This window comes from Chroicocephalus ridibundus, chromosome 3, assembly GCF_963924245.1.
Source record: "Chroicocephalus ridibundus chromosome 3, bChrRid1.1, whole genome shotgun sequence".
Taxonomy (NCBI): domain Eukaryota; kingdom Metazoa; phylum Chordata; class Aves; order Charadriiformes; family Laridae; genus Chroicocephalus; species Chroicocephalus ridibundus.
This window is the reverse complement of record NC_086286.1, coordinates 53591525-53606895: the sequence shown is the minus strand read 5'-3', so window position 1 is coordinate 53606895 and position 15371 is coordinate 53591525. Positions and strand designations below refer to the sequence as shown.

Below are 15371 nucleotides of genomic sequence, written 5' to 3'. Positions count from 1 at the left end.
GAGGAGGTAACAGACCAGTTAAAAGAGGAGTTTCTCAAGAATTGTCTTCAGGACCCCATGACCTTGGTATGAAAAGGAGGTAATGACATCTTCTGCAGCCACAGCATGAGCAGAGAGGGAAGGCTGATGCCCTGGAGCCCTGAGCTGATCCTGAAAGCTTTGGTATCTATGGAGGCCGCCTGGTGATCCCAGTTAGGTACTGAAACTAGATGTTTACAGTGAGCTGCTGTGAATAGCTTGCTTTTCCCTGGAAGAAATTCTTCCCTTAATGAATGAATTTTAGTGTATCAGTGTCCCTACGTATTTCAAATTAGTATTGTTAAGCTGTTACTCTAAATGACTTGTAGACCAAGGTGCAAGGGAAAACATGAGATGCCAGCTGCATCCTCAGGTATGTTTTCACGAATCTAGCCCCCCAAAAAAGATAACAAAATCTTTATTAACTCAAAACTGTGACAAAGCCAATAAGGGATCCTGATTTCTAACCTAACTGCCTCTGGCATTTACCTATCTTCAAAGCAATTATTTTTGCATTTTTTTGTGTAGATAGTGAGAAATAAGGGATGCTAGAGCTGCATTGTTATGGCTGCAATGCCTCCTTGAGTGTCAAACTCTTCTGTTCAGTCTAGAGACTTACAGTCAAGACTTATACTTCCATCAGGAGACGTGGACTTCTCGTCTAGGAGACGTTGGCCTTTAGTGAACTCAGGCAGTAACATGCCAGGTGTAAACACAAGGCCTGTCCTATACTTAAATATTACACAAACTGTATTTTGAAATAAGGTTCAGTCTTGATGGACTTACATGGACAAAAAGAGCCTGCCTTCCTTGATACTGAGTCAATTTTTATCTCTGAGGGGCTGGGCTTTGCTAATATAGTCATGCATCCTCAACCTTATTGATCAAAATGCATTACAAAACGCCACTCTATACCATGTTCCTTTTTCCAACCCCCCCTCTCATCTCATTAATTTCCATCATGTAATAAGAAAAACCCAGTTATGTTAATTGGTATGACTCCCCCTCAAGGGCATTGTGAAGCATGAAATAATTCCATTCATTACTCACAATGCAGGGACATGGGTTTTCCCTTGAGGATCTGTCTCGTCTGGTGATTTGGTGACCATACAGAACAGTGATAGGATTAGGGACATGTTGTTTTAAAATTAATAGTTTGTCTGGGAGGGGCTGGAAGGTGGTGGGGAAAGAGGAAGCTTAAAATTCCAGAGATTACATTCGACTTCAAGGCTCTCGGAGGCTGATACATCTAACCGGTGTTTATCAGACAAATCCAGCCTGCTGAGACATCGTTAGCCCCAGCTCCTATATTCTTTGTAAAGGGCAGCTGAGCTGGTATTTAAAACATGACATGGACCAGCAGAAAACTTAATCTATGTAAAGCTGGTCAGATTCATTTCTCCTTTTTTATTTTTGGGAGTCAGAATTTCGCTTCCCTAAAATGTAGTAAGTGTTCAGACACGAGCTCCCAGGCTGTCCTGAGCTCAGTTTGGTAACGGAGCCACCACCACCGGCTTGCTGAAGTTTGTCCCCTGCCCTAAAAGGGACCCCGCATCCTGCCAAGCAAGCACCCCAGTCCCAGTGCACAAACGTAGGTGATTCTAGGTGAGGAGGGAGGAAAAGCACATCCATATTTTTTTTCCCTTTTCTTTAGCTGAGCTAGCAAAAAAGCATCTATTGCTACTCTTGCTGCATTTGCAACATTTTCATTAGCAAAGGGGTTTTTTTGGAAACCAGGCTGCCTTTGTGCAGGGGAAGTGAACCTCCTGACAGCTATGTCATTTCCCTTGTTTCCAAAGAGCTTCTTGTCTGAGCATACAACCTCCGCTTGTCTCGCTTAACATCTGGCTATAAAAGAGCAGGGAAGTTTCTGCCAGCTGTTCCTCTGCTCCTCTCCTTGCTGTTCTCAGATGATGTTATCAAATCTTCACTGAAACTTTAATTTTGCTGGATTAACTTTTGGGTATTGTTCCTTCTGTGCCCTGGATAGATTTACTGCTTTGACGACATCCTTCCTTACCACTGAAGAATCGGTCCCAGGCAGCAGTGACCCATGTTGCATGGGTGTGTTCATTAGCTAAGTGCAAAATACCGAACAGTGTCAGACACGTAGATTGTTCCATCTCTTGAGCAGCCTCTGTGCTGAGGATTACTCATGAAAAGTAATCAGTAAAATACGTTGCAGATGAGAGCTATGACATGAGAGATAACCTTGCCATTAAAGGTCCCGTAATGCAAGCACATCTCCCTCGCAGAAATGGAAACAAGGATAACATGTCTTTTAACTGAATCAATAGAGATCAATGCAAAGGCAATAACTCAAGAAATGGATGCATTAACCAGAGAGTAAGAACCAATATACTCCCAAGTTGAACCACGGTTCTGGAATTAGATGTACTGAGGGGATGCAGAGTATGTTACTAAAAGTGAATTGAAATCATAAGCAAAAAACCTGAAACATAAAAAAAATTACAGGTTTTCATTTTAATCACGTTGTATGGTAGAAACTGAGATTTGGGGGAGGGAGGTACGGGATAAATTAACTTTATGATCAAGAGCGAAGGACGTATTTGCTCCTTGGGGTTATCTACAAGTCAGCCATCTGTAACAGAGGATGTGACTAACTGACTTGGTGGAAAAGGAGCAACATCAGCCAGGGACCATGTAGTCACCTTCTCCAGGCTACCCTGTGTTGAGGAGAGAGTGAGCTTTCCTGTTGCATCTGAGTAAAGGCTGGGAATACGTATTTCATACTTCTACCCACGTGTTTTCAGAAAGAAAAAAAAGTATAATAATAAAAAAAAAAGACAAAACCTCACAACAGTTCTAGGTTTGACAAGCGTTTTGGAAAGGTTTGTGCAGTTGGAAGAATGACATCATACCAAGCTAATATACACGTGAGAGCGCCAAAATCCCCACTGGAAGAACTGGGGGGGGAGGGGGGAGGAGGGGCAGGGGAAATACACAGTAATTGTGGCATCTGACAAGCACAGCTGCTGCCACCATAGGTATCCTGTGCACAACAGGACTGCTGAAAACAGCGTTTGATAGGAGTCTACACTAAGATTTGGAGAGAGCCGCTGGCTGTATGCAGCTCCCACAGTAATCACCGGGAGATGTAACTGCTTAGCGTTGCTGGAAAATAACCCAGCAGGCTATAGACCTGTGTCTAAATATACTGACTGCATGATCTTTTCTGGGTCTTGCCTTGTCAGACAATAGACTGAGATCCAAAGTCACCGGGAGTGTATGTGTATGTTTGCATTCCTCAGCCCTGCTCTCACACCCACGGTGGCTCTTAACAATTTCAATGCCTTGCTCACCGTGCTGCCCTGTCCCATTGTTCTTGGAAAGCGGGTGGTGAATAAGCCAGCCCTGCTGCCGCATTGCCACCCTCCCGCCTTGCCTGCTACCGCAGCAGCCGAGGGCAGGGCGGCTGTTTCTTGGATGTGTCTGACCAGGGAACATAAGATGTAGCAGGCTGGGAACAGCCTGCTGTAGAAAGGAGCGTCCCAGGTGCTTACTTGACTTCAAAGTTGGCTTCCGCTGCGCCTGAAAGCAAAGGCTGTTGTTCTGCCGGGTCTTCTAGCCGTGATTGCAGTTTCTCAGGGGCTGTCGGGGATCCCAGCTAGACCCCTGATACAGGTAATCCCTAAGGCAGTACAGGTACTTTCAGGGATGGTTTCCAGTCTCAGCAGCTCACTGTTGGGGATACCTGCGAGCTTATATTTGATCACTGGGAGACCCCACAAGAACACAGAAGAGGTAAAAGCCAAAACCCAGAAATCAGTTTCTGGAGATGCAACTACACCTTTGAAGTATTCACTTTACGTAGAGCAAGTAGGAAAATCTTCGTAAGAGACACTTGAACCTTTTAAGCATCATCTCTTGGCAATAATGACCTCTCATGCATATTTATGTACAGCACTTAGCTTTATAATGGCCACTTGAAAGACATTTAATTATTTTTTGCCTAGGAATGAAGCTATGTGGAGTGTGACAAAAATGTTCCAAGGTCCAAATATTAAAGTACAGAAACGGTCCAGGTATTTCCTGCATGCCAGACAAAACTACCTCCTGGGAGTATAAGGTTTAAGAATTTATGTACTGCTTGATTAAAAGTATATTCCTTTGCAAGCATGTATACATACCCATAAGACTTAGTAAAATCAGGTAGTTGCTACAGGGCTTCAATCAGGCTTTCCTGGAAGAATTTCAGACAGGTCCTATGGCTTGGTTTGGTTTGTAAAACCTTTTTGTTGCACAGAACTTAGTGTTATTCATTATGCACTGAAAGCAAAATCATATGACTACCATTTCCTAAGTAACATGATTATCTTATTGATTCTTATGGGGCAAAACACTACTTTTATTGTTAATTAATACTACCAAATCTGGTTATGCAATTCTGGATATAGGAAGTTCAGTTTAATGTGTGTTTAGGGGGAAAAAGTCTAAAAATAAATGCCTTAAATAATTATTTTTTTCCTTTCAGAATGTGAGTATCGCTATTCCTTTGTGTGATCCCTGTTCTTAACTACTATAGGAAATACAACCTATTACACTTTTCATCAGGGAGAAAGAAATATAGATAATGAAACATAAAAATGCCCTGTGAAAAACATATTTAAAAAAGCTTTAAGTAGCTGAACAGAAATGCACAAGGCAAAGATACACAACCCTGCTGTTTTGGAACCAAAGTAATTTTATGGAAAATGAAAAGAATACTTGCAGTAATTTCAAGGGCTTACACTTTCAATCTTATTTTAAGTGGAAATGTATCAGGAAATTCTTACGCAGAGGGCACATAAATAGTATCTTGTCTGTCCCATGAAAAAGACAGTATGAAAGATTCATTAGACACTAGGACATATAACGACTTCTCAATTCTTTCAGTTCTTAGCCAGTGCTCTAATGAAATTCAAACCTGCTACATCTGCCATACTACAGTGTTAATTAGTTTTCTATTTATTTAACGGATCTAGAAGTGGAAAGCAATCCATTGCCAGTGAATTGTTTGACTTCTATGCTAAGTAGGCTGCATTCCAATCCTCTGATGTTGAAACTAGCATGAATCCAACTTTCATCTCATTGCCATGTCAAGTTAGCACCCAGCAGATTCTAGATACAAAGACTTTTCTTTTTTTTCCCCGCTTTGGTTCATATAAGACCACCAGTTTTTGGAAGTCAAGAAACAGAAGCTAGGCAATTTTTCTGCAATATCTCTTCCCTCCCTCCCCTTACTTGCTACAATGGATTAAATATAGGTATAGAGGCTGTGGTTTGTTTGTATTAGAGGGACATCATTTTAAGCAGACCATGTTCATTATGTAAAAGAAAAAATATTGATGTGTATTCTGCAAATACTACCCAGCCTAAGAAAACCCCAGAATGCCTTGGCAAAGTTGTGAGGTGACTTTTGCACATACTTTGCCATTTTCTATTTTTGTCTGTGTTCTGCAATATATTGCAGCATCTAAACACAGCATTCCGTATGTGACTTAATCCTATCTTGCAGTGTCAACAGAGACGCTGGATTGTGAAAGTATAAAACAAAGCCAGATGAAATTAGAAAAGAAATTGGCTAGAAACGAAGCCATTAATCCTAGGATACTGCACTACAGGAGCTACAATGTGTTAGAGGGAGTGTGAGAATACAAACCTATATCCAGATTTTGGAGTTTGCCTTGAACTTTGGGTTTTTTCTAAGATCTAGGTACAAACTCTGAATGTGTTTGTGTTTTTTGGATCAGGCTAGTCCTAAACAAGCCACTATTATACAATGAGTAAGCAAAATGCTGTAATGAACTTTAGTGAAGTGATGACAAAGCTGATCTCCTACTCTACTGTTATTTGTAGAACATCCTTGATAAAATGATTATCACAGGCAAGGTATTCGTTTTGACTAATTTACAATGTAAGTCAGAGAAATACAATGTACAGGATAGCAAAGTACAAAAGCTAGGTCAAAGAGCACACCGTGGTAGTGTTCACAAAAGAATGGGTCCTTTCAAGAGAGAGAAAATAAATCTCTTACACTAGCCTGAATGATATTTTTGGAGAAATGTTTTTGGATTTCAGGTCTGAAACAGAAGTGGTGAACTTTGGGTTAAATACTGGTTGAAAACCAAGCTACGTGAGTTAACTTTATTGTGTTAATTGATTAAATGGCTAAAGATTCATAGAATAAAAGCTTTTTAAAAATAAATGTTATACATGGAAAGAAAGTTCAAAGACAGGACTAGACACAGACAACAAGGGTAGAAAGGAGAAGAGATCTGAAGAAGGCAATGTGTGAAAGAAAGTGGAATAGGAAGGGAAAAATCTGTTGAGTTTTGAACTGAAGGAACTTGATCTGAACTCAAGATTGAAAATCCAGGAAGAGTCAAGACATGTCAGCCAAACTTCTTTTCTGATTTAAATTCATTTCTCTCCTCCTTTGCCATTTGGGGTTGTGGTTTTGGGGTTTTTTTCCCCCGTTGTATCAGTGATAGATATTTACTTGACTTTGCTATTTATTTCTTCAGTATGTTGCTCTCTTCCACCTTGAGGAGGAGCAAAACCTGCTAATTCTGAGTCTGGGAAAACAAAAAATAGCACAGCATAGTGACATGTTTGAGAGTCAGCAGAGACGTGAAATCCCTAGTGCTCCCTGGAAGCCTCTGTTCTTACGGCTCAGTGTTTCATAATGGTAGAATAAAGGAAACAAATTGAATGAGTCAGAGTAATTTTCCTAAATTTTTTAAAAAGTTGTTTTCTTGTGTTCCTGGCATATTCAGGACAACCAAACAGTGCTACTTAACAAAGTGTGCCATTAAGTAAATGTTGTATCTGTAATGGTTGGATTTGAATTTTTGATAGTCAGGAACGGGGAAAAATATAAAATAGGATTTATTAATCTTTTTCCGGTGTTCGTAGAGCTGAATGGACTGAAACAAACAGCTGAGGTTGGAGGCAGAAATTGGAAGGCTAGAGTTCTGATAATGAAGCTCTGCGATGTATAAGCATGTCTTCTGATGATTAGGAATAAATCCACGAGTTTCAGGAGCCTTAGATATACCTGGTCTGCAGTTTTTCCAAATGGATAGATTATCTGCATACACACATGTAACAGCTGCCAGAAAGACTTCTGCTTATTATGAACTGTTCATAATCTTCTTGTAAGTTGCCGGAGCCGAATCTCGGCCACAGCTCCCCTTGTTTCTGCCCAGCTGGGAAAATTTGGCTTTATCATGTCTGTCCCTGAGTGCTCAGGGTGCATGGGCACAGTACATCCTCTCTTAGAGATTGCTTCTGCCCCAGTTTAGAGGGGGCAGGGTGCTCATCCTGCAAACAAAGCTGCTATGGTGCTCCCCTTTTTTGAGAAAGTTACGTGCTTGTGTCTTATTTTCTGCAGTAGCATAAAAAAAAGGAGTTTATCTAAACTCCCATGTGCAACGAACAGATGCTTGTGACTATGGATGTTGCATAATCAATGAATGATAACTTATAAAATCTTTAAACCTGCAGAAAGAATTCAGAATTTCAGCAAATTTCTGTCTTGTCTGGCTGCTCATTTCAATTGGCTATAGAAAAAAAAAGCCAGTTGTGCATAAACTCCATCTGTTCTTGTGGAGTAATATGTATGTGGTTGGGAGGAGTATTTCAAGGGATATTTGAGCAGTGTTATTGGAAAAACAGAGAAACTGAATATGGGATCAGGATTCCATTTGATGCGCAGAGGAGGCTGCAATAATCAGCAATTCAACTTTTTGCAATAATATTGGCAGAAGAAATTGATCCTTTGAGTGTAATGTACGCCTTGAAAGAAATTTTGTAAGCTGTTTAAATTACGCCTCCATTTGACAAAGCTACGTAAACCGATTATACAAACTACACCTCTAATTCTTGCCTATGCAGATGTTGCACTGAGACGTGTCCCTTTGTATTCAGTAGAGCAAGATACAGACTTGACTAAATGGCGGAACGAAAGGCAGAGCGTGAAGGTGCCGTTTCATAACATGACTGACATAACTCAGATTAGTTGTTCTCCTAGTCTGTGATACATAGACACAGTACTTCTGTAACAAGATTTAGTTGAGAAACACCCAAAGTATGAGCCAAGACAGTAAAGTGTAATTTTGATTTTGTAGGAAAGATAAAGGAAGAATAACATGAGGCATGGGTCTCTCAATCTGTACTCCTTACTTCCCCATTACTTCAGTCCTTTTTAGTGTAGGGGTAGCTGGAATAAGGTGTGAATCTCAGTGTGCTAGGACACAGCAGCCGGCAGGCTGTATTATCATACAAGGCAGTTACAGTCACCTCAGAAACCTCTACATTTCTTTGGGTCTGATGCAATTTTACAGACCTGAAGAACAACTCTGGTGAAATCATGTTTGTGTTGGGAGATCCCGATGGATCTGAGGAAGAGCAAAGAGAAGACGGGGAGGAGAGGAACCACTGAGCTCTACTTTCCACAAAATAAGGCCTCTGGAAATAACATGGTGTCAAAATCTCTGCATTTGTTGTTACATGCTTAAAAGGTCGTTTATAGTTCAGGCAAGGAAGATCCTTGCCCTGGCAAGCTTAGATGTTAATTGAAACCTTTGTGTGTCTGTACAGCACAGCGAAATGGAGAACTCTTGTGACAATGGAAATACTATGACTATTGGTCAGGCCAAAATATACATTTCAAGATTACCAGCCAAAAGAAAAGGGTGGATATTACTGCAGGACAAGGGGACATGTGGAATAGGGAAGCTGGCTGGAGCAGCACAGCTCAGGGAGAGTGGCACCACAAAAGAAGCCTGGAAAATCAGGCAGGAAAGAAATTATGCAGGAAGCTTGGAAAGTCAGGAGTCATGAGATAAATGAAAAGAGTTGTAGCAGAAAAACAAAATGAGTAGATTTGATTGTTTGAATTACGCATTTAAAGTTGGAGTAGCAGGTGAAAGGAATAAGGAAGATGTAACCATCTGAGAGGTTTATAGGGATCACCTGTAGCCTAGAGGCAGAAGGAAGGTGGAAGTTGAACTGTGAAGTAGTAGTGAAATAAAGTTAAGGAAAGCCAAGGATGAGGAAGTATATCTGTTCTGGAGGTAAGCATGGCAGTGGAAGATGGTGGATGAGTGGAAGATTAGAGTAAGGGGAAAAAAGGAACTTGAAGATGTGTATTGTGAGGACAGAAGCAGGAACAGACGCTTTAGAAAAGGGAGGAAAAACGTCCCTTGTAGGTGGGACAGCAGGGAACCCTGGATCTGGTAGATTATCTATGCAATATAATAAGTAAAGTAGTAGCAGAGGGTAGAGGGGTGCCATTGCTTTTAATGGTATATCCTAATCTATATGCAGTATGCAATCACATAGAGTTTATTTACGGACTTGCTAGCGATGGAAGCACAGGTAAAAACAGCCAGCTGGAAAGTTATAGGTCCTTTATACTCAGCACAACAGAGGCAAAACAGGGAGAAAGTTTCAGTGACACATACCAGCGTATGGTTCAACACCATAGAAAGTAACTTTTAAAGAAAAAGTGGGTTAACTTTTCAGGGAGGAAAGGTTCCCTGGCCCTAGGAAATTATGAGCTTTGTGCTGTTTTCAATGAATGAACGCATTCTTAAAATGTCTGCAGTTACAAACTTTCTTTTCCGCAGCACATACTGTCACGCCTCCAGCACTCTGCTTGTGGCGTGCTTACTGCGGCCGCTCTCTCCCATTTGCGATGAGTGTCCTTCGCCACCACCCTCTGAATTCCTCTTGGGTTCGTTCTGTTATTTGTTCTAGTTCTTTGTATTTCTCTACTTCCATGCTGTTTCTGCTGCCGTCGCTGAGGCTGGGATGCACTTAAAGCTGTATGCTAAATTCTTTCCTTCTGTCTGTAGCTCCTGACCCCTATATGCACTGATGAACATCTGCCTCCTTGTTTCAGAGAATGCTTTCTTCTGCAGGTGATCTGGCACCCATGGCATTAGTTTGCTGCGTGCTTTCTGTCTGCAGCTCACTCTCCTTTTCCTTACATGTATCACAGCTTCTGATGAATAGTTGTGTTTTTCTGGCAGCAAGAAAGAAAAAAAAAAAAAAAAAAAAAAAAAAAAGAAAAGGCCTACTTCCCATCTGCTGAGACCGAGGCTTTCTCTGAGAAGTGGTAAAGTCATCTCGGTGTTTTTTTAATTTTGGAAGACCTGACCAGGTCAGGGTTGGTGGCGAGAGGGGAAGGAGAGGAAACCTCTCTACATTCTGATTCTGGGGAATGTCTGCTCTGCCTATTATTTTTTCATTTACCTTTGAGAAATCAAACTGTCCAACAACGGTGCCTTTTTTCCCCCCAATATTTTTGAAGGGTAGAGACCAGGAGTGGAAAGCACCTAAGTTACAGCCCTTTTCTTCCCCCATTCCCTGTCATCAAAGGCCTTATTACACATTGGCCACTGCTGTGTTCTGGAGGATTGAAGGCAAATATGCACGTAGTCCAGCACCACATCCCAATTATTTAAAAGAGGTTACCTACTAGGACATCATGCAGTATCCATCCTCTTCCACTGAGGGTACAGTGACAGTCTGGGCAGTTCCACTGATTTTAATGTAGCAAATACATTGCTAAAATGCAGGTTTTTTCCTCAATGTGGTATAATCAGCAATATAGGGATATAAAAAAAAAAAAATCAATTCACTTTCATAATACGTTTGAGTGTCTCAGTTTGTACCTTTGTGTATGTGCATTTTTTAAGAAGTGTTTTGTGCTTTTTGTTTTGTGTCTCTTTAAAAAGCTAGTCGTGTCATGAAGAAATACAAAATGCTGAGTTTGAGACTGAGTTTATTTGCAGTTAATGATGTTGTGAAGATTTTCTGGTGTTTTAAGTTCTATGATTTCTATTGCTGTTTATGCTGGGGTTTTTTATTTCAGCATGTTTAAATATCTGGTGTAACAGAAACAATAATACGGATGAAATATCTGTCATTTTTATTGTACAGGTCAGCCACCATTTATATGACACACAGTTTTAAAACCTTTCAAATACTGTCTCTGGAATTAAAAGGATTATTTTTCCCCCCCTTTTTTAAGAAAAGTCCTTTTCAAAAGGATATTGTAATTTTAATCATCTTTCTGGAAAATTAGGGATGAAATCCTGGTATCGGTGAATCGAAATATTCATTGATGTCAGGTGGGCTTGAATCTGCCCTCTAGTTTAAAAAAACAGTGTTACCTGCTTTTATGAACTGACTGTAGTGTAAATCCACTGTTGATTTTATGCTCAAATATTCTTACTTCTGGATTACAAGAACCTGAACAAATGTAATTGTTTGCTCCACAGCCCATGACAGCGGAATAATTGAGGCCGTTCACTTTCACACAGGAAAAAACAGAACCCACCAATACTTGCGAAACCATTGTGAGAAAATCAAACAATATTCATACAGATGCAGGTAAGTGTTTTCACAGGTTGCACTCACGTAGGACTGCTCATTCTCCTCTTCATCCCTGGCAAGAAGATCAGCTCAGAGTAAAGAGATGTCCTTGTTCTGCAACCCTGGGCTTGTTCACGGAACGGTTTTGGCATGATGTGAGACTTAAGGATCAGGTCTCTGCTTTATTTCGTGCTTGTTACTGGCTCCTGACCCAGGCCCTCCCCTCTGCGCTCTCATGTGCTTGGAGACACGTTGGGTGCTCATTTCTTCTAGCAGCTCTTGGGTTTTGACAGTTTTTCCTTCTGTCATCACCTCTGAATTACAACTATCAGCCCACTGTTCAACACAAATCAAGTGCTCCATGCCTGAATTAGAACAGAAACCTTTATAAGAAGAAATATTGGTGCTTCGTTCTTGGCGGATTTCAGCAAAACTGCAAAAACCTTTCTATGGTGTAAATGGCCAAAAAGGGAGTGCAAGTACTTCTGTGAAGGAACGCAGACGACTTTGCTTGAAATGGCTAAGAGTGCGTGCCATATATTGCTTGCTGCGAGGTTTCGTAAGGTGCTAACCCAGTGAGAGCTCGCACGGTTAAGCTGAACACAGGGTGGTTACCAGGTAGCTGCGCAGCACAAGAGATCTCATTTCTGACCTCTCAATTTCTGCTTCGTGCAAAGGTAGAACAAAGAAACAAAAACCCTTCAGATGTGGAATTTTCCAGGACCTAAAACATCCATCGCAGTTTGCTGCTTCCGTAGCCTTCTGTGAACGAAGATACCAATGCCAAGAAGCTGTTTCTCAAGTTTCAAAACCAATTATTCTAAAAACAAAGCCTTTGTTTGTGTTTGGCTGAAGCTAAATAAACTTGAAATTCAGATATTTCTTTGGAAAGAATGGTCTGCTAATCGGTGCTGAGGTTTAAATATTTGAGCTTGTTTATTTCTCTCACTTGCCTAAATGATGTTTCAGAAATGTTCCCCTGTTATTACAGTCTATTAAATCAGACTTATCAAAAGGAAACATTTATTGATATCTTGAGAGACATGTGTGTCTAATTAAGGTTGTGTTGCTGTGCATATTTTATATTAAAGTAAACGTTTCCTGCAATTTGACTTTAATCAGGTCTGAAGGGCCTTAATAAGTGTTTGACTCCATCATTTATTTTTTTTCCTTTCCCTGGACTAAGGGAGGATGTACTATATCAATTTGAAAAGTCACATCGTTTACCATTGCTTGAGGAAGTTCTGACACAAGATGTAGTATTTATTCAATACATTTATCCCTAGAAATGGTGCCAATTGATACTAAATGCACATTTTTGATGGAGCTTGCAGGCACTGGTAAACCCAGAGGAAGTCTGGAGTTTTTGTAGATTGCAGTTTTGAAGTGTGATTAGACAGAAACTTTGCTTATTTTTTGGTTATTTCACCCCATTTTACTTGGAACTATAATTACTATAAGAAAAGAAAAGAAGAAAAAAAAGATTTATAGGCTTCTGTATTCCGAGTTTAAAGTTTCTAATTTATAAGTTTGCTTTTTTGTTGTTATTGTCGTGCCGGGTCCCTCTTTGTGCAGTTACTGTTGTCCTTTGCTGTCTTCTTTACTACTCTTCTTGTTTAATGTACAGCTATTGCTGTTAGAAAGAAATTCAGTCTCAAGTATGCAGCCATTAAAATACCTGTCTTGTGCTTGGGTTCTGCTTTTCCTGTGCCATCCCTCATTTCCGTGGTTAACTTCATCCTTCATAAATAGTTTTTTCCATGTTATAATTTAAATTATATGGTATGTAGCCCCATCTTAAAAGATAATTTAAAAGATTAACAGAAAGAGATTAGCTACTATGTTTTTTGTTTGTAAAATGCTGTCAGTTTTGAGTGAAATGTCGTATGTGCCTATGTGGAAATGTGTCCAGGTTTTTAGAAGAGTCATTTATGATGCAAGAATAAGTTTATCTAATTAACTGTAACAGTTCTGTCAAATAGCTGTGTAATAGATTGTTATCTTAATTCTGCTGGCAGAGGGATGCAGTAATGCAGAACTTTTTTGCACAGCATATTTAGCGTGTGTGTATACATATACACGCACTACTATATATTAGTATACTTACATCCTCACACTTGTATGAATGTGTATGTATATTTGTGTTGGGAGCTGAAGATTTCCTTTTATCAGGCTTATCTAAATTTTGGCAATCTTTTTGTTACTACTCTAGTATACTGTGTAATAACTTGAAATTAAAGCTATGATCTTACTGCAAAAGGTGGTTTACGCATAACAGAAAGAGACAATTTTTACCAGTGATACCATAACCCACACGGATATAGCAGATAAGAAGGGGAAGAAAGGAAAAATAGTTATTTCCCACTAATGGGGTGTTTAATGATAGAATAATCCCATGATTTGCTCAAACTCACGTGGGGGTTACCTCTGCACTGAGAAATTAAGCAGTGCCATGGAGAGCATCCTGGTGTTGGTGCTGCTCAAGTGTCAGAACATCACCGGGGACATTTTTGTCCCAGGCCCAACAAGCACTTTCCCAAGGACTTGCAGGGTAACATTCGACAGGTGACCGCGCTCTGTTGGATCAAATCTTAACAGTGTGAACACGGCCAGCCCAGGGTGCCTGGCCTTACAGTCACAGCTGGGTCCTGGTCCTGTTCGTTTAACTTCTTAGAAGAGATGCATACAGAAAATCTGTATCAAAAGTTGACATTAAATCCAAATTCCTTTTGTCTCATTCCAGCGCCTTTCTAGATCATTACCTTCATTTTTATGACATTATCCTTAAAAACCACCCTGGTAAAATGACTAAGGCAGTGTTTAAAGAACAAAATGAACCCCTTTATTTTCCTCAGACAAACATCACAAAATGTTAATTGATTTGTTTCCAACTTTGACAATGGTTTTTTTTTTGTGAAAACCAAGATGACAAATTAAAAAAAAGCAAAAGATAACTGATTCAGAAATATACTTTTAGAACGCTCCAAAATTAGATCATGTAATTAGTACTCAACTTATGAGCATTGACATTTGGTGGAATTACACTTGTGCGAACAAATTCAGTTCACACAGTTTAGGAACACTAAATGATCTTTAGGAAGGAATGATGCTTGAGGTTTCTGTAAGCTTCCTTTATTGATTTAATTCCTGATATTCAACAGTTCTTAAAACAAAAATTCTTACACTTTGCCAAAGACAATCCTTGACATAAAACTTAGTGACGGTTATTGCTTAAAAAATGTCAGAAATTGAATGGTGCAAAAATATTATGTTCTGATATAGAGAATAGGTATTCTTGAAATAACAGTACAGGGTCCATACTAGTTTATTCTCTATTTTTCTTCAAATAAGTATGCAAGTTTTGCCTCTATCTTCTTTTGCCTTCAAATAATCACTTTGGTTTTATTAAGTGTACAGATTCTGCTGTCAAAAATATCAGGTAAGAAAACAGTTATCAAACAGAAGCCTGTTCTTCTGCCCTTCCCCCTTTATGTGGAGCAATTCAAACAGGAGAAAGCAGGGTAAGAAAAATACTGTGCTTGGAGAAGAAAACTCTCCCAATTCCACTTTCCTTCCTCTTAAGTTGGCACTGTTGATGTCAGAAGCTGCTTGCCTGGAAGAACAACCGCTAACATCTTGATGATTTGTGAAGAAACCTGGAGTTGATTTGTGTAAAGAGGGGGAAATGACGTTCTGTTTTACTCCACCAGCATCCCACAGCCTTGCTGTTACAACACTCAAGCCTTAGAGGAGTTCTGCACCTAAGGTAATACATCTTCGTGTCTAGAGGCAGGCTTAGGTTCCTTCATTAATTAATTCATGAAGGTTAGGTGTCTGAAGGATATTTCTGGAAACTAGATTTGCAGATTTGCTAATAGAACTATCCTCATGACTCTGAGCTATGAGTGTGAACATTGCTTGCGTATGAGAAGATAAGAAAAAAGCATGCATCACCCATAGTAACT

The 15371-nt window shown here is 39.9% G+C and overlaps 1 long non-coding RNA gene across 2 annotated transcripts in view; it reads left to right on the top strand.

Moving 5' to 3' along the window:
• Positions 1 to 11767, top strand: part of LOC134513090 (uncharacterized) — a 28109-nt gene extending 16342 nt beyond the window's left edge. For both annotated transcript variants that reach the window (XR_010070315.1, XR_010070314.1), the window contains exon 3: positions 11313 to 11767. This is a non-coding gene — a long non-coding RNA (uncharacterized LOC134513090). The remainder of the gene's footprint in view (positions 1 to 11312) is intronic.
• The last annotated feature ends 3604 nt before the right edge of the window (positions 11768 to 15371 follow it).